Source organism: Glycine soja, chromosome 16 (genome assembly GCF_004193775.1).
Source record: "Glycine soja cultivar W05 chromosome 16, ASM419377v2, whole genome shotgun sequence".
Taxonomy (NCBI): Eukaryota; Viridiplantae; Streptophyta; class Magnoliopsida; order Fabales; family Fabaceae; genus Glycine; species Glycine soja.
This window is the reverse complement of record NC_041017.1, coordinates 11,869,947-11,890,110: the sequence shown is the minus strand read 5'-3', so window position 1 is coordinate 11,890,110 and position 20,164 is coordinate 11,869,947.

Here is a 20,164-nt window from a genome sequence, read left to right as displayed (position 1 = left end):
TTAAAAACAAAATGAGTGAACATGGTACCTAATGCATGGTTAACTAGGAAATGATGTTTCTTCGGGCATCTCAATTTCATAATTACATTTTCCATGCATAGTATGCTCGAGTCATTCATCCCTATGAAAGGTTGTTGAAGTATTGGCGATCGAATTGCCATTCCTTGGATTATAGGGTTGAAATAAGCTCATGCTTTTACAAAACCGGTTCATCAAGTCAAGTTGAAGTATGGAAGTAACCATCTTGCAAAAATTGGGGCAAAAGATGGATCGAGTTACATCGCTGCTTCATCTACTGCCAAACACATTTAGGACTGTTCATATCCTTGTTACTTCCAGTTTCTCCCTGACAAAGATGCCATGGACCATGTTGAAAATCTAAATTGATTCAACCCCATGTCCTGCGTAAAAATTCAAAATACTTCAAACTATGCATCATTCACATACATCCATCCTTTTCATTGGTTGCATTTCTCATTGCATTCTTTCCTTGAAAAAAAAACGAACTTAATCATTGTTATAAAAAAGAAAAGAACATGCTTTACGGCGCCCTTACCGAACTCGTGCTAGAGCTAGAGTAATGAGTGAAGCAAAGGAGGCGCAAAAGTAGATGAAGGCTGACATGGAGGCCATGAAAGAGCAAATGGCCACAATGATGGAGGCCATAATGAGCATGAAGAAGATAATGGAAGCCAATGCGGTTGCAGTTGCCGCTACTAGGGCTGTTGCTAAGGTGAACTCGATGCCCTCATCTGATCTCAATCAAATGAATCATCCAACCTCAGATATGGTGGGCAAAGATTTGGGAAGTACGGACGACCCCATTATGCGCAAATTCAAAACAAGCATGCCTTCCCACCATATGGCTGGCCTCCCAACTATACACCACCCAATATGGCATACACTCCCAGTGAGGATGTCAATAACTCTGCTCCTATACTCATTGAAAGCCGACAACCTCAAACTGATCATGCAGATGTCTCTCAAACCATGGGAGAGACACATGAAATTTCCCACCACAGTCTAGCCGACTTCGCGCCTTGCCTCGGATATGCCATTGAAGGGTAAGAAGTTGGTAGGTATACTCCTGCAAAACATTTTGGAGAGCCCTCAGTATCACCCCCAGCTACACCTCTTGCATTCCACAACAAGTAAAAACCCTCATGCTATGGCAGAAATGGGAAAGTTGGATCATCTAGAGGAAAGGCCCAGGGCCATTGAAGGAGGTGAAGATTATGCCTTTGCTAACCTAGAAGAGTTGTTCCTAGTACCCAATATCATCACCCCTCCCAAGTTCAAGGTGCAGGACTTTGACAAGTACAAGGGGACTACTTGCCCCAAGAACCATCTAAAGATGTATTGTCAAAAGATGGGGGCATACACAAACGATGAGGAATTGCTGATACATTCCTTCCAATGAAGTCTTACTGGGGTAGCTGTTACCTGGTACGCTAACTTGGAACCTTCCCGAGTCCATTCTTCGAGGGACCTAATGGTTGCCTTCGTTAAGCAGTATCAGTACAATTCTGATATGGCTTCGGATAGGATGCAACTATAGAACATGTGCAAAAAGGGTGGGCACGAATCTTTCAAAGAATACACCCAAAGATGGAGAGACTTGGCAACTCAAGTAGCGCCCCCAATAATAGAGAAATAGATTATTACAATGATAGTAGACACATTACCAATATTCTACTATGATAAGATGGTGGGCTACACACCTTCAAGCTTTGCTGATTTAGTTTTCACCGACGAAAGGATCAAAGTAGGTATGAAAAGAGGCAAATTTAATCATCTTGCTTGGACGAATGAGAAAATTGGGGAAATGAAGAGGGTGAGAATGAGGGAGAAACCCATGCTGTGACTGCCATTCCTATACAGCCAAGTTTCCCACCAACCCAACAATGTCATTACTCAGCCAATAACAAACCTTCTCCTTACCCACCACCCAGTTATCCACAAAGGCCATCCCTAAATCAACCACAAAGCCTGTCTACCGCACTTCCAATCACGAACACCACCTTTAGCACAAACCAAAACACCAACCAAGAAATGAATTTTGCAGCGAAAAAGCCTGTAGAATTCACCCCAATTCCGGTGTCCTATGCTGACTTGCTCCCATATCTACTTGATAATTCAATGGTAGCCATAACCCCAACCAAGGTTCCTCAACCTCCATTTTTTCGAGGATACGACTCGAACGCAACATGTCCATATCAGGGAGGAGCCCTGGGGCATTCCATTGAGCACTGTATGACCCTGAAGCAAAAGGTGGAAAGTGTAATTGATGTGGGCTGGCTGAAATTTGAGGAGAATCACTTGTTGAATCCTAACACTGACCAGCGACACCACACATGGGGCAATTTTGAAAGCTGTTGTTAGATGTCTCTAATGACTCATCAGGATTTTCATGTTTATGCCATTATTGTAAACCATAGTTACAATGCTAAATAAAAGGGATAAATCTGACATCTTTGTCCCTCATCCTCTCGTAATTACATCTTTGCTTCCACTAGAATGTGGGTGCAAGCCATTGGTTTGTTTGCTCGAGCGACATGCGCTCTTGAGTGCTGACTTCCAAGACCGTTCAATCAGAAATTACTCGTCTTGCACGTTGGTGGGGGTGTCGTAAAACCAACGAGTAAAGTTCAAAACAAATAAGTTTCAAAACCAAAAAAAAGGTTCAAAAAGAAAAAGAAAAAAAAGCATTTGATTGACTGTGTTTTCAAGACGTTCATGTGACCTCATTTTATCATTCTGGAAAGTTTGTCTTTTTAGAGAGAAGTGAGTTATCAAGAATAGGATGTGGGACAAATGGCCTCAGTTATCTTAAGAGCGGGGGGGGGGGGGTTGAATTAAGATACAAAGACTATTCCCCAATTAAACTTTCACTCTCCTTTTTTTTTGGATTAACAATGCACCCTTAACATGAATTACTCAAAAGACAATTCAAAATAAACTTCTTTAAAGCAAAAATAGCAATAAATAAAAGAAGTTTAAGGGAAGAGAGGAATGCAAACTTGATTTATACTGGTTCGGCCACTTCCCGTGCCTACGTCCAGTCCTAAAGCAACCCACTTGAGATTTTCCATTCTCTTTGTAAAATTCCTTTTACAAAGTCTGAACCACACAGGGACAACCCTTCCCTTGTGTTCAGGAATCCTCTACAACAAGAGACCCACGGTCTCTTAATCCCTTTTCAAAAACAAGAAGAAGAGAAGAAGAAATCTCTCTTAAAAGAGATAGATTGTACAATGAAGATCAATCAAAATTCCTTATTGAATATGCAAGTGGTTGACCAAGGAATCTTTTTGAGAGGATAAAGACATTTTAGTTTCAGAAATACTCTTAATCGTTTGAGAGGATAAATCTTTTTGGGCAATGAAAACTCTCTTTAAATTCATGTTTCCAAGTCACCTTTGATGGCCATTCATAAAACATTTGAATAGATGTGACTCTTGGAAATTATTTTCTTAAAATCCCCTCTGGTAATCGATTACAAGACTTGTGTAATCAATTATAGGTTTTGAAATTTGAATTAAAACGTTCAATAAACTGTTGGTAATCAATTACCGTCCATGTGTAATCAATTACACATTTTGAATTCAAATTTCTAGTGACTGTTATAAACATTTTCAGCTGCTGGTAATCGATTACCAGAGAGTAAATCTCAATTTAAAATGATTTAGATAGAATTCTTTGGCCAAACCTTTTGCTTTTTCAATTTGGAAACTTCTTCCTAAGATTCTAGAGATCAACTTGATCCTATATCTTGATTTTCTTGGATTCTTGGATTCTTGGATTCTTGTCTTGAATAAACTTAGAAGCACTTGATCCTTTGGCATCATCAAAACATCAAAACATCTTGCTTCTACATAGGAGTCATTTGACTTAAATCCATCAACTAAAAAAATCCTTCAACTATTTCTCGTCCTTGGAAAATTCTTTTTGCAAAAATCAACTGCTTCTTTCATTCTCCCTTGCTACAAGGTTGTGGAAACAAAACAACGATGGATACCTCAAAGCCCTACACTAGGGCAATGAAAGGCACCATGCATAAACCTCAAACGAACCTAGGGGCAGATTAGAAGTTCTCACCCAATATGTTCCTTGCTACAAGGTCACGACGAAAGACAACGATTGGTACCTCAAAGTCTTACACTGGGGCAATGAAAGGCACCATGCGAAAACCTCAAGTGAACCTAGAGGCAGATTAGAAGTTCTCACTCAATAGGTTCCCAGCTACAAGGCCATGACGAAAGATAACAATTGGTACCTCAAAGCCTTACACTGGGGCAATGAGGGGCACTGTGCATGAGCCTCAAGTGAACATAGGGGCCGATCAAAAGTTCTCACCCATCAATGTTTTTAAACAAAAAAAAAGGGACAAACCCTAGGATTTTAATGGATTGATTAAACATCAAACGGCTCCATTGCCATCACTCCAAAATGGTCGAGTGACTAAATCAAACAGAACATATACTCTGAGGGAATTCCCAGAAAGATTTGCAAAAGATATGACAAGGTTGCATGAATTATCACCTCTTTCAAAAGGACAGTTAATCTGTGTTTTCCAAAAAATTAAATCAAAATCAAAAATCACAAAATAGGGAAAGAATGTTATGAACATTCCATTACATTGCATTGTTTCATATGAAGTCCACATTTACCAAATTTCACAACAAAGGTTGCATGCATCTGCACCACTAAACATCATGTTAACTACATAGATTTCCTACATCTAATCTTTTGAATTTGGGATGACCGGCTCTCTCGATGAGTCGATCTCTTGCTTTCTCATAAGGATGGACCCTTGGGTACTAGTACCCTCACCTTTAGAGCACTATACGTCCTCGTCATCAAAGGGCTGCACGCCCTCACCTTCAGAGGACTACACGTCCTCGCCTTCAGAGGGCTGCACGCCCTCACCTTCAGAGGACTACATGTCCTCGCCATCAGAGGATTGCGAGTCCTCACCATCAGAGGGCTGCATGCCCTAACCTTCAGAGGATACACGTCTTCGCCTTTAGAGGGTCATGTACCTTCAACTTCAGAGGACTACACGTCCTCGCCTTCAGAGGGCTGCATGCCCTCACCTTCAGAGGACTACACGTCCTCGCCCTTCCTAACATACTAGTGATCATCTTGATGTTGTGGCTTGTATTCTTGAATCATTGTCTTGAATTTAAACTTGAAAAGTCCATTTGCATCATTTGCATCAAATCATCATGATCATCATCAAAACACCAAAGGCATTTGCTTCTACAATCTCCCCATTTTTGATGATGACAATATAAGTCCTGAAATCAAGATTCAAGCAAGCAATGTATATATATAAAATTTGCGTTCTCTCCCCCTATGTTTTGGAATTGATGATCACTTGAATTTCTAACTTTTATCACTTGATTTCTAAGCTTTTTCTACACCCCATTTTTCCATTTTTTTCTCCCCCTTTGGCAACATCAAAAAGTCAAAGTACAGGGGAATCAAACCAGATATAAAATGAAGAGGAAACAGATCAAGATCAAAGTATAAAGCATAACCAATCAAACTCACAAACCAAAACCATAGAGTATCAAAGCACAGAAAATCTGAAATCCAAATACTACAAGATAAATAAAGTACTAAACATAATGATCTAAGTAGCATAGCCAAAATACACGGCTTATAAAAGATATATAATTAGAAACTAAATTCTAAGAAGGTGGAGGTGGCGGTGGAAGATCGAAACTCTGACGAATGTAACCCACATCCTCTTCAAGCTGTGTGAGGCGAATATCCATGTCGGCAAAGCGTGTATCCAATGAGTCGAAACGTTCACCAACATAAGAACGAAGACCCCGTAATTCGGAAAGGACTTCATTCATGAGTGCTGAATCATCTTGCTGAGGAGGAGGTGAAGGAGTACGCTCATCTTGAGGAGGGAGTGCATCTTTCTTCAGCCATTGACCATTCCAATCCTTACGGTATCCAAAGGAAGTCACTGCACCAGCACCAATTGCAAAAGAACGCTTGACTTGAACAAATGGTTCATCATCAAGTGGAATTTGAAAATGACGCAGAAACAAAGTTATCAATTGTGGGTAAGGTAGAGGTGCATTGGCCTGTAATGCCTTAAGCATTCGGTACGAACCAAATGGGCCCAGTCGATCTGATGACCGGTGAGAAAAGCCCACATCAGAATCAAATCCTCCTCAGAGGCTTGTGCTAAATTTGAAGAGCGGGGAAGCAAAATTCTAACAATTATATAGTGCATGATGTGATTATCAAATGTGAATGACCCGGCCAGCAATCTACCGGTCATTTCAGCCTAGTCAGTGCAGACCATACGGCGAGCATCATGACTAGAATAATCAAATTTCCAGTCATCAACAATGGTGCCCTCAAAAGGTGCACCTTGACAGGGTAAATGAGTCAAAGAAAAGAACAATGACTGATCAATGACCATAGGAATACAAAGCACCTCAGAGGTAATAATGCCATCTTGAATTTTTAAATTGCAGTAGAAGACCTTTACAAGTTCAGGATAATGTGGCAATTTTAATGACATGAAATCAACAAGGCCAGAATTTTGAAACACTTGATAGCAATCAAACGTTTCATCATTAAAGAAATCTACATCTAGGTACTTAGGGTCTAAGATGATCCTAGAAGAAAATTGAGAAAGGTACCGTAGACGCTGATAATCGGAAGAAAACAATGTGGATGATCTTGGAGAAGACAAAGATGGATGAATAGGTGTTGTGGGTGCTCCGGATGGTCCGTGGCGGTGATGGGAAGCATAGCGGCGGTGGAGGATGATCCCTTTCTCTTCTTCGATGGCTCTACCATTTGATGAAGTTTTAGTGGATTTTAATCGGTGAAAGTGAAAGAGGAGTGAAAAGAGGAAGATTGAGCTTTACGGGACGTGATTTGGTGAAGAATTGAGTGAGATACGAAGGTTGGAAGATTTAGGTATGGAGGAGGCGTGAGAGAGGGCCATGACTGCGCAACAACTCTGATTTCGTGAGTATTTATAGACGAGGATGAGTTGTAATCGATTACAAGGCTTGGTAATCGATTACAGGAGTAATAAGCCTTCTGGTAATCGATTACAGGATGTTGTAATCGATTACAGGCTGCCTGTTCTTGTGTAATCGATTACACTGGATGGTAATTGATTACCAGAGCATAAACTAGGCTAGTATCTTAAAAAAATACCTATGTCTATGCTAAATACATCTAATATGATTAACCATTACTACTAATGCACTTAATTCAATCATTAAACTATAAAACACATAGCAATACATAAATTCTATAATAACAAGAATTTAAACAAAATCAATCAAAGTAACATATAAACAATCAATCATATGAATAAATTAATCAATCAATCCTTATTTGTCTAAATCACTAACATCTAAGAGGCCTAATTCCCTTCTAATAGAGAAGAAGGCTTCTTTGGGGAGAGGTTTTGTGAAAATATCAGCAAGTTGATTCTTAGTATCAACAAACTCTAATACACAATCTCCCTTTAGGACATGATCTCTAAGAAAATGGTGCCTAATTTCTATATGTTTGGTTCTAGAGTGTTGAACTGGATTCTTGGAGAGATTAATTGCACTTGTATTATCACATCTAATAGGTATATGATCAAGAAGAATTCCATAATCAGAAAGTTGTTGCTTCATCCATAAGATTTGTGCACAACAACTGCAGGCAGAAATATATTCCGCTTCTGCAGTGGATAAAGCAACACTATTTTGTTTCTTACTGTGCCAAGAAACTAGAGCAGATCCAATGAATTGACAAGTTCCACTAGTGCTCTTTCTATATGTTTTAGAACCGGCAAAGTTTGAATCGGAATATCCAATTAAGGTGCATTTGGAATTTCTAGGATACCATAAACCTATGTTTGTAGTGCCTACTAAATATCTAATGATTCTTTTAACAGCACTAAGATGTGATTGTTTAGGATTTGATTGAAATCTAGCACACATACACACACTAAACATTATATCAGGCCTGCTAGCTGATAAATAAAGAAGTGATCCGATCATACCTCGATATTTTTTAACATCTATTGACTGACCGGTTTCATCTTTATCTAGATAGCAAGCAGTGCTCATTGGTGTAGCCATGTGCTTAGCATTTTCCATGTCGAATTTGTGGATTAATTCTTTGCAATACTTGGATTGATTGACAAAGATACCATCCTTAGTTTGTTTAATTTGCAATCCAAGAAAGAAGTTAAGTTCTCCCATCATTGACATTTCAAACTCACTTTGCATGTCATAGGAGAATTCCTTGCACAACAATTCGTTAGTGGATCCAAAAATAATGTCATCAACATAAATTTGAACTAATAAAATATCATGTGATTTTCTCTTTATAAAAAGAGTAGTATCCACTTTTCCTCTAGAAAAGTCCTTTTCTAAAAGGAACTTACTTAAACGCTCGTACCAAGCCCTAGGGGCTTGTTTCAAGCCATATAAAGCCCTTTTCAATTTATAAACATGATTTGGCTTATACAATATTTCAAAACCTGGTGGTTGTTCAACATATACTTCTTCTTGAATTAAACCATTCAGAAACGCACTTTGAAAATCCATTTGATAAAGCTTAAAGTTCATTATGGATGCATATGCTAAGAGCATTCTAATGGCTTCTAATCTAGCAACTGTAGCATATGTTTCCTCATAATCTATACCTTCTTCTTGATTATATCCTTTTGCAACTAATCTTGCCTTATTTCTAATGATTATTCCATGTTCATATAACTTATTTCTAAACACCCATTTTGTTCCTATGATGGGATAATTTTTAGGTTTCTCTACAAGTTCCCACACATTGTTTCTTTCAAATTGATTCAGTTCTTCTTGCATGACAATGATCCAGTTATCATCTACTATAGCTTCTTTTATATTTTTAGGTTCAATCATGGATACAAAAGCCATATTATTGCATAAATCTTTAAGAGAATGTCTAGTTGTTACCCCTTTTGAGATATCACCAATAATGTTGTCAAGGGGATGATCTTTTGAAGCTTTCCATTCTTTTGGAAGTTCATCATTGGATTTGACTTCTTTTGGAGGATCTTCATTGTTTCCTTTACCATTTCCTTTAGAATCTTGTCCATGAATATGCATTTGTTCTAAAGAATCTGCAATATCATCTAGCATATTCTTTCTTGACAAGATAGCATTAGATTCATCAAAGGTAACATGAATGGATTCCTCAATATTCATAGTTCTTCTATTATATATCCTATATGCTTTGCTTTGTAATGCATATCCAAGAAAGATGCCTTCATCAGATTTTGCATCAAATTTTCCTAGATTATCTTTACCATTATTAAGCACAAAGCATTTGCAACCAAAAACATGTAGATGTGAAATGTTGGGTTTTCTACCATTATATAACTCATATGGGGTTTTCTTTAAAATGGGTCTTATTAAGGCCCTATTCATGATGTAACATGCAGTATTGATCGCTTCAGCCCAAAAATATTTTGGAAGAAAAGTATCATTTAATAAAGTTCTAGCAATTTCTTCCAATGACCTATTTTCCTCTCAACAACTCCATTTTGTTGAGGGGTTCTAGGTGCAGAAAAATTGTGTTCAATACCATGTTCTTCACAAAATGATTCAGAATCTTTGTTTTCAAACTCACCCCCATGATCACTTCTAATGGATGCAATCTTAAGATTTTTCTTGTTTTGTATAACTTTAGTAAGTTTTCTAAATGCTTGGAATGCATCACTTTTATAAGTAATAAATAATGTCCAAGTATATCTAGAGAAATCATCAACTATAACAAGGGCATAATAATTTCCTCCAAAACTCATGGTTCTAGATGGACCAAATAAATCCATATGCAATAATTGTAAAGGTTGAGTGGTTGAAACAATATTTTTAGGTTTGAATGAGACTCTAGTTTGTTTGCCATTTTGACATGCATCACATAGTTTATCTTTTTCAAATTTCAATTTAGGCAAACCATGTTTATGTGAGCAATTCTTTTATGTGATCCATGTTTAAGTGATCCATGTTTATGTGAGCAATTCTTTTATGCCATAACCATGGATCATCATCTTTGCTAAGAAAACAATGATTGTTATCTAGTTTTAGGCTTAAGTCTATCATGTATACATTGTTGACTCTATGTCCTACATGCTTTATATTAATGTCATGCTTATGTTCTATAAGACATTTTTGAGAATCAAATGATACTAGATAGCCTTTGTCACATAATTGACTAACACTAAGCAGGCTGTGCTTAAGACCTTCAACAAGTAGAACATTTTCAATGGAGTTTGAAGAATTTGTACCTATTTTACCAACTCCAAGGATTCTACCTTTGTTGTTGTCACCATATGTTACATGCCCGCTTTTCTATGGAGAGATATTTGTAAACTTTGATGCATCTCCAGTCATATGTTTTGAGCATCCGCTATCTATGTACGACTTCTTCCTCAAGGACACCTACATAATCAAGTTTTTGACTTAGGTACTCAAACTTTATTGGGTCCTTGTGTGTTAGTATAAACTAAGGATCCTTTTGGGACCCATATCATTTTAATGTTGCTATAGTTTTTCTTAAAATAGCAAGTAGATATGCCATGTCCTTTTCTTCCACAGTAAAAACATGTGATAGAACTAGAATTATATTTTTGTGTGGAAGTAGAGAAGTTTTTATGAAATTTTTGTTGTTTTTCAGATTTATATCCTAGTCCAACCTTATTGGAGACATATCTTTGTTTTCCTAATATGACATCTAAATTATTTTTACTATAAGAAAATTTTGCAAGTGAGCTTTTCAACTCTTTAATTTCTTTTTCATATTTTTCACAACAACTACAAGAATCTGACATTTTCTTGTTAGAAGTAGTAGAGATATGAACTTTTTCATTTGATTTAGAAATTGAGACTTCATTTCTAAGGTGATCTAATTCTTTGTTTAATTTTGAAATTTCATTTTCTAAATTTGAAATTGTTTTCTTAGAAGATGAAACTAACTTTGCAAGTTTAATTGACTCTTTATGCAGATCTGCAAATGCATCTTGCAATTCATCAAAAGAAATAGATAAGTTATTTGAAGATGTTACCTCTTCATCACTTTAATAACTTTTAGCCATAAGGCAGAGATTTATCTCTTCATTTTCTGAATCTTCAGAAGATTCCATATCGTTTTCATCCCATGTGATGTATGCTTTCTTTAATTTCTTTTCACTAAGATTTTTCTTTTCAGACATCTTTTTCTTGAAGATGGGACAATCAACCCTCAGATGTCCAGGTTGATTGCACTCAAAGCATTTTAGAGTAGAGGATGAAGTTTATGTCCTTCTCTTAGATTTAAAATTTGGTTGCCTTTGATTTCCTCTTACTTTAAGAAACTTGTTGAATCTTTTTACAAAAAGACTTAGATCATCATCATCATCTAGATCATTTTCCTTATCACTTTCTTCTTGGATTGAAGATGAGGCTTTAAGAGCAATTCCTTTCTTTTTCTTGTCATTTTCTTCATGTTGGCGTAATCTCAATAATTCCATCTCGTGTTCCTGTAACTTTCCAAATAGAGTGGCAAGAGACATGTTAGATAAATCTCTTGATTCAGTAATGGCCATTACTTTAGGTTGCCATTCTCTACTTAAACATCTTAACACTTTGTTTATGAGATCCTCATTTTGAAATTCTTTACCTAAGGCTGCTAGATGATTTACTATATGTGTAAATCTCTTTTGCATGTCTTGAATGCTTTCATTTGCATTCATCCTAAACAGTTCATACTCATAGGTTAGTGTGTTTATCCTAGATCTTTTAACATCTATAGTTCCTTCATGTGTTAATTGTAGAGTGTCCCACATTTCCTTAGCACTCTTACAATTTGAAACCCTGAAATATTCATCCATTCCCAGGGCAGATGTTATTATGTTTTTGGCTTTTAGATTGTATTGTACTCGTCTTCTATCCTCTTCAGACCATCTATCTCTAGGTTTTTCTATTGTTATGCTTTCACTTGATGTGCTACCATCTATTGTAATTCTTTCTACTGTGGTGGGTATATATGGCCCTATTTCTATGGCTTCCCAAATACTTAAGTCTATTGCCTCAATAAAAATTTGCATTCGGGTTTTCCAGTACTGGTAACCCTCTCCATTAAAGATTGGAGGTCTATTGATAGAATTTCCTTCTGGAAATAAGGAGTTTGTTGAGGCCATTTTTCTTGAAGCTTCTAAACTTTATACAAGAATGAAGCTCTGATACCACTTGTTAGACAAGTGGCCTCAGATATCTTAAGAAGGGGGGGTTGAATTAAGATATTACAAACTATTTCCCCAATTAAAATTCTATTTCACTTTCTATTCAAGTTAAAAATTCCCTTAATAATGAACTTCTTAAATATTGATTCAAATAGAACAATTTGAATATAAATATAAAACAATAATAAATAAAAGAGTTTAAGGGAAGAGAAAGTGCAAACTCAGATTCATACTGGTTCGGCCACACCCTTTGCCTACGTCCAGTCCCCAAGCAACCCGCTTGAGAGTTCCACTATCTTGTAAAATCCTTTTACAAGTTCTAAACACACAAGGACAATCCTTCCTTTGTGTTTAGAATTCTTTTACAACAAGAGACCCTCGGTCTCTTAATCCCTTAGAGAATTAGAAAGAGAAGAAGAATGAATCTCTCTTGAAAGAGATAGATTTTACAATCTGAGCACTCAAATGATTCCTTAATGAATTGCAATTGAATTGGCCAAGGAATTCTTAAGAGGATAAAATGATTTTGCTTTTTGAGAGAATAAACACTTGTTGTTCTGAAAAACTCTGAGCAAATTCGTGTTCTAAGTCACATATATATAGACCATTGGTGGTCATGTAAAAACCTTTTGAGAAGTTGTGACTCTTAGAAACATTTTTCTAAAACTCTTGTCTGGTAATCGATTATAGGATTTGTGTAATCGATTACAGCTTTTAAAATTTGAATTAAAACGTTTATTGACTGCTGGTAATCGATTACCAATATTGTGTAATCGATTACACAGTCTAAAATTTGAATTCAAATATTTAGTAGCTGTTGTAAAGCATTTTTGGCCACTGGTAATCGATTACATCCTCTGGTAATCGATTACCAGAGAGTAAATCTCTTGAAGAACACTTTTTAACTTAAATTACTTGGCCAAACCTTTTGCTATATCAAATAGGAATTCCCTTCCTAACATACTAGTGATCATCTTGATGTTGTGGTTTGTATTCTTGAATCATTGTCTTGAATTTAAACTTGAAAAGCCCATTTGCATCATTTGCATCAAATCATCATGATCATCATCAAAACACCAAAGGCATTTGCTTCTACACATTGATTTGATAATCGATTACCAGTGATTGTTTCTGAATAAATCAAAAGATGTAACTCTTCAAATGGTTTTTTGACTTTTTCAAATTGGTTTTAAGTTTTTCTAAAAGTTATAACTCTTCTAAATGGTCCTCTTGGCCAGACATGAAGAGTCTATAAAAGCAAGGCTTTGATTTGCTTTTCAATACACTTTTCCAATCAATCATATACAATCCTTTACAAGCCATGGATCTCTTTGAACTTCTTCTTCTTCTTTGTGCCAAAAGCTTTCCAAAGTTTTCTGGTTTTCTAAACCTTGAAAATGACACAGTCTGAGAATTCTTTTGATTCTTCCCATTCCCTTATACAAAAGTGTTCAAAGGACTAACCATTTGAGAATTCTTTTGTATCCCCATTCACAAAGTATCAAAGGTTTAACCGCCTGAGATCTTTGTCTTAACACATTGGAGGGTACATCCTTTGTGGTACAAGTAGAGGGTACATCTACTTGGGTTTGACTGAGAACATGAGAGGGTACATCCATTGTGGATCTTTGCTTGTAAAAGGATTTTTACAAGGTTGAAAGAAATCTCAAGGACCGCAGGTCGCTTGGGGACTGGATGTAGGCACGGGTTGTTGTCGAACCAGTATAAAAACTCTTGTGTGTTTGTCTCCTTCTTCCCTACTCTTTTAATTTTCGCGGTGCATTTAATTTCTACTTTTACTTTCTGTTAAGTTTCTCTTCTACTCCTTATTCTCTAAACAACTTAGTAAAAGCCTTAGAAGAGTAATTTTTTAATTAGTAAAGGTTTAGGAATAATTAATTCAACCCCCCTTCTTAATTATTCTGAGGTCACTTGATCCAACATGGTCATCTGCCCCCCCCCCCCCCGTAGGGACAATCAAGGTCATCGACACCCGTAGTGACAATCAAGGTCATCTACACCCACAGTGACAATCATGGTCATCTACCCCCCGTAGTGACAATCAAGGTCATCTACACTCGCAGTGACAATCATGGTCATCTGCCCCCCGTAGTGACAATCAAGGTCATCTAAAACCGTAGTGACAATCAAGGACATCTACACCCGCAGTGACAATCATGGTCATCTGCCCCCACATAGTGACAATCATGGTCATCTGCTCCTCGTAGTGACAATGAAGGTCATCTACACCCACAGTGACAATCATGGTCATCTGCTTCTTGTAGAGACAATCATGGTCATCTGCCTCTTTACATTTCAAAGACGACAATGTCTTCAAAAGGCGACAATGCCTTCATTTACATTTCGAAGACGACAATGTCTTCAAAAGGTGACAATGTCTTCATTTACATTTCAAAGATGACAATGTCTTCAAAAGGTGGCAATGCCTTCATTTACATTTTGAAGACGACTATGTCAGCGATAATGCCTTCATTTGCATTTCAAAGACGACAATGCCTTCATTTATATTTCGAAGATGACACTGTCTTCAAAAGGCGACAATGCCTTCATTTGCATTTCGAAGATGACAATGTCTTCAGTCATTTATGCTTTTAAAAGGTTACAATGCCTTCATTTACATTTTGAAGACGACAATGTCTTTAGTCATTTACACTTTCAAAAGGCGACAATGTCTTCATCTCAAAGACTTTAATATCTTTTATCGTTATTTGTGCTTCATAGGACTCGACGTCCTATGTTTCTTTGTTTTAATGAAAAAAAGAAAATAAAAGAAAAGCAAAGAAAAAAGAAAAAAAAAGAAGAACTTCAATGTCCTCATGTTTCCTCGGTTTCACTTCTTTGATTTTTGCTAGTGGCCGGTTGGATGACAAGATCGCTCGAACGAAATTAGTGTTTTTATCTTTACTTCCCTTTTATTTCCAATAAAAGATAAGTAAAGAGGGGCAACTGTCATACACTAATTTCATATGGGGACCTTCATTTGCTAACATTTTGATTCTTGTTAGCCAAATTGAGCTGCTTAACGCTAGTTGCCGTGCAATCCGTAAGGTTTTTCGATGTTTCGGAAAAGAATGCGAAAAATACTCAAAAAGGAGGGCAAAAGGGTCATTTTTACACTTTTTCAGACCCCTGGCTCGCCTGGGCCACCAAAATAACTTCATGGTGAAGTAACCAGCTCGCCTGGGTGAGCTCAGCTAGCCTAGGCGAGCTAGGTTGCTTCAGAATGAAGTAACAGCTCGCCTTGGCGAGCTCAGCTCACCTGGGCGAGCTACCTACATCCCAAATGCCTTGTTTTGCTATAAATAAGCATGAAGAGGGGCTGAGTGAAAGGTCCTAAGGTCCAAAGGTCCAAAATTAAGAAGAAACAAGAGAAAAGAAGAAGAAAGAAGAGAAAAAGAAGCTAAAACGCCATCGAATTGCGACTGCAATCGATTTCTACATCGTTCTTCGATCGTTCTTCATTCTTGGTCCGGTTAGTTTCTATTTTTTAGTTTTGATTTCACTCTATGGACCCTTAAGGGTCCTCTATATTGTTTTGTGCATCTTCATCTCCTTCTCCTGTCATTGGTGATCGCTTTTCTTTTATAAAGTAAGTTTTAACCGATCGTTAGTACCACAAATCATCTTTAAGGGATTGAAGGTTAATAAACAAAAAAAAAAAACAAAAAAAAAAACTAACTCATAAACTTCTTCATTTCATCAAAAATCAAGAGATCGTTTCAAGGTCCAACGCCTTAACGATTCTCTGCGCTTTTCAATCTTGAGAAGATCGTTTCAAGGTCCAACACTTTAATGATTCTCTCCACTTTTCAAAAGTTTAGAACATTGTTTCGAGGTCCGACGCCTTAAACAACTTTTGTTCACATTTAAAATCAATCTTTCAAAAAAGATAAAATCAATGTAACACACAAAACTTTCAGACTTAAAGAACTATGTAAGTCTGAGTTCCTCATCGCACCTAAGGATACATAGGAGCGAGGGAAAATACATAAAAAAATATAAAAGGGAAAATACATAATTTTGAAGTCATGTTTTGCACACTCGATTAGAGGCTGCCGTCCCTTGTGACGGGCGCATGGGGTGCTAATACCTTCCCTATATGTAAACAACTCCCAAACCCTCATTTTCAAAATCCAAAGACCTTTGTCCTTTTGGGTTTTTCTAACGTTTTCCTCAAATAAATGTTGGTGGCGACTCCGGTCATTTTCTCCCTTTGAGACAAATGCTTTGGCCTATCATCATGGCCTTTTCGCACCCCCGCTGAAGGGTAGATTGCGACAAAGATCAACTTTGTCCAAAAAATATGTTTTGGATTTACCACTCACTCTTCCTAGGTAATTGAAAATTGATATAGGAGGAGAAGATGAAGAACCTTCATCCGCATCAACATTCTGAGGCATCCTAGTCCTTCTCGTTGCAATTTGTTTAGGATAGTAAAACGAGGCAAAGGTAGATGTCTCCTCCACTAAGTACGCTTCACAAATTGATCCCTCAACTCTAGCCTTATTCTTGACTTTATTTTTGAGGGAGTGTAAAAACCTAAAACTAATATAAATTGAGGAAACTTCTTTTCAACCCTTCTCCTATTAACTATCAAGTACCGATCACTTTTACAAAAAAAAACAATTAGTTATACTCTTATATGAATTTTCTTTATAATACAACATGCATCCGTTCGGGCAACAATCAATTTTCAAACAATCGAGACCCAATTTCTGCACTGACCTCTTAGCTCGATAAAAATTACTAACCATAGTATTGTTTTTTGGCATGGTGTCACCCATAAGTTGAACCATACGATTAAAATACCCTTCTGACATATTATAATCAAATTTCAAGCTAAGACAGGTCAAAGAAGTTGACAATTCTGAATGATGCTCGCATCCTTCCCACAATGGTGCTTGTGCAGTTGCAAGCATATCGAAGAACTTTTGAGCTTCAAGATTAGGATTTTCCTCCATGCATTCTGTCTCAACTACACCCTTTTGTTCTATGTATTGGCCAATTGATGGTCCAACATGATCCATGATCATTTGTTCATAAGGATTCAATTATTTCCTTTGCCCACCACTTTCGTAGTATTAACCTTGCAACACTATAGGAGGAAATTGTTGTAACTCTTCACCTTGGTTTGTCCACCAATAATAATTTGGCATGAACCCTTCCTCATAAAGATCCCTCATCACATCATCCACAAACTTGAAAACTTTACATTTGCATTTCTTGCAGGGACACCTTGTTTGCTCTCCTTGCATTTGAAACATGTCATGACTAGTAACTAACTGTACAAACTCAAACACTCCTTCTCTAAACTCATTTGTCCAACGTTTATTAGCATCTAACCTCTAATACATCCAGCTTCGGTTCTCAGGAATCTCCATTGATACAAACTACCAACAACAAATCTCCATTAAGAAACGTCAAGAAGTAAGAAAATATAATCATGAAATGAAATGATTTGGCAGTATTCAATGGAGTGTGTTGATACAAAGACATAAGAGACATACTATTACATCAATGAAGCCACCACTTATATAAGTGTGAGGCACATCAACACCTTACATCAAGAAGATCTAACAAATTATCATTTTGATATCCAAGAAAAAATTATTCAAATTTTATAATAATAAAGTATTACAATCCAACAAATTGAAAAAAAAAGTAATCCAGCACATTGAAGCAAGTTAAACTCTAGTTGTAACCATAACTGGACAATTTAATAGTAGTAAATATAAGATCTAATTTTAAAACCAAACGTTATGGTTGATGGAATTGAAACTTTTTCAGTCCTCAACTCAACCATAAAACTAGTGTAGTGTTTTTTTTTTTGTAATAAATGAAATCTCAATATTGATTGATAATATAAGTTGCAGCTGTCAGAGTTACAATGGCCATGACTACGTAATGTTCACCAATATACGAAATCTCAATAAATATTTCATAATAAATGAATACTTCTTATATATATACATTTCTCCTCCTTCTCACTTTTACTTCCATTCTTCTTCTTATCTATCTTTTTTATGACATCACTTTTTATTTCTATTAATTTCATTTTTTCCATAAACATTTCTATTAATTTCTATCTATCTTTTTTTTCCTCTTCTATTTTCACCCCAATCCATCCAAAAGTGGGTGGATGAATATATCTACTCAAGAAAATTATGAGACCATTATTAAAGAGTTTGCTTCTTTATTCTTCATTTTTTAAGTTTTCATGAAACTCTTTAGGGATTTATTCTTATCTAAATTTTTTGTATATTTTATTTTTTTAAAAAAATCTAAGATAAATATTTTTTTTGAATTAAACTTTTAAACATAAATAACTAACTAGAAAATCAGTTTATAAGTCGAAATCCAAGTCCAATACTCCGAAATTAACGGACATTCTGACTTTTGAGAAATGTTGAAATACATAAAAATAAAAACAAAAACTAGAAGCTATACTAAAATCAATCTATTATTGATATAAAAATCTATTATTAAAGGGTCAAGCAGTTAAAATTATATCAGTTGGTATATCTTCATAAAATATAAAATCAATTCATTTAACTATTCAATTGAATTTTTTTAACAAACTAAATAAGTTTATACATTTTTATGAAAATTAAAAATAATTGATATCTTATTACACTATGAAATAAAATAAACAATTTTGAAATATAAGTTATCAATAAAAAAATTCAATGATAAAATTTTTTTTTGTAAAAACAAATATTAATAAAAAGTGAAAGGGGATAGTAGTAGGTAGTAATAGTAAAATTTGATTTAATAATTCCATAGAAAAATGTAATGTTGGAAAGTGAGAAAAGGAATGGTGGACCCGAGGTCAAGCATTTCAAGTCCTGGTAAATCCTAATTATGCAACAAGTGAAGATTTCCTTGTTCCAAGTGTGTTGTTCATTATAGGTTTAAAATAACTTATAAAACTATTAAGATGTAATGTTTTTTTATTTATTTTGAATTCATGATGGGAACTTTCAAGTTATAGGAACGATCTCCTCTAATGGTTATCAGTTTGTGTTGCTTTCGTGAATTTCGTACATATACTATCTTCTATGGTTCTATCTTATGGTCTACACATGTACTAACATAAAAATACAAAAAGAGGTAGTAAATTGAAAATTCAACCATGATAGCAGGGTATGGAAACGGTAGAAAGTCTTGTCACTGTGAGGAATGACATGCTTATGAAATTCGTGGGAGTTATAGCTATAAAAAAAATTGAGAAAGAGTAAATATAGTGAAGAAAACCTACATTGCATATGCAGAATACTTTATATTAGCTGAACCCAGTATAGTGAATTATGACTTCTTAGTATACCTGAATCCTGATTACCTGATGTATGCTAAAGATAATTACTTCGTGTAGAGGAATTGAAATTAAAACCTTATTCTCATGTTGAAAACATTCCTAAATCTTAATATGGTAATTACTTATTGTGAGTTTGTGTTGCTTTCATGCATTTTGTACATAGACTATCTTCTATGTTTCTATCTTATGGTCTACACATGTACTGACATAAAAATACAAACAGAGGTAGTAAATTGAAAATTCAACCACAATAGCAGGGTATGGAAAAGGTAGAAAGTCTTATCACCATGAGGAATGACATGCTTGTGAAATTCGTGGGAGTTATAGCTATAAAAAGAATTGAGAAAGAGTAAATATAGTGAAGGAAAACCTACATTGCATATGCAGAATAATCTACATTAGCTGAACCCAGTATAGTGAATTATGACTTCTTAGTATACTTGAATCCTAATTACCTGATGTATCCTAAAGATAATTACTTATTGTAGAGGAATTAAAATCAAAACCTTATTTTCATGTTGAAAACATTCCTAAATCTTAATATGGTAATTACTTCTCGTGAGTTGTGACAATATCCGATGTCT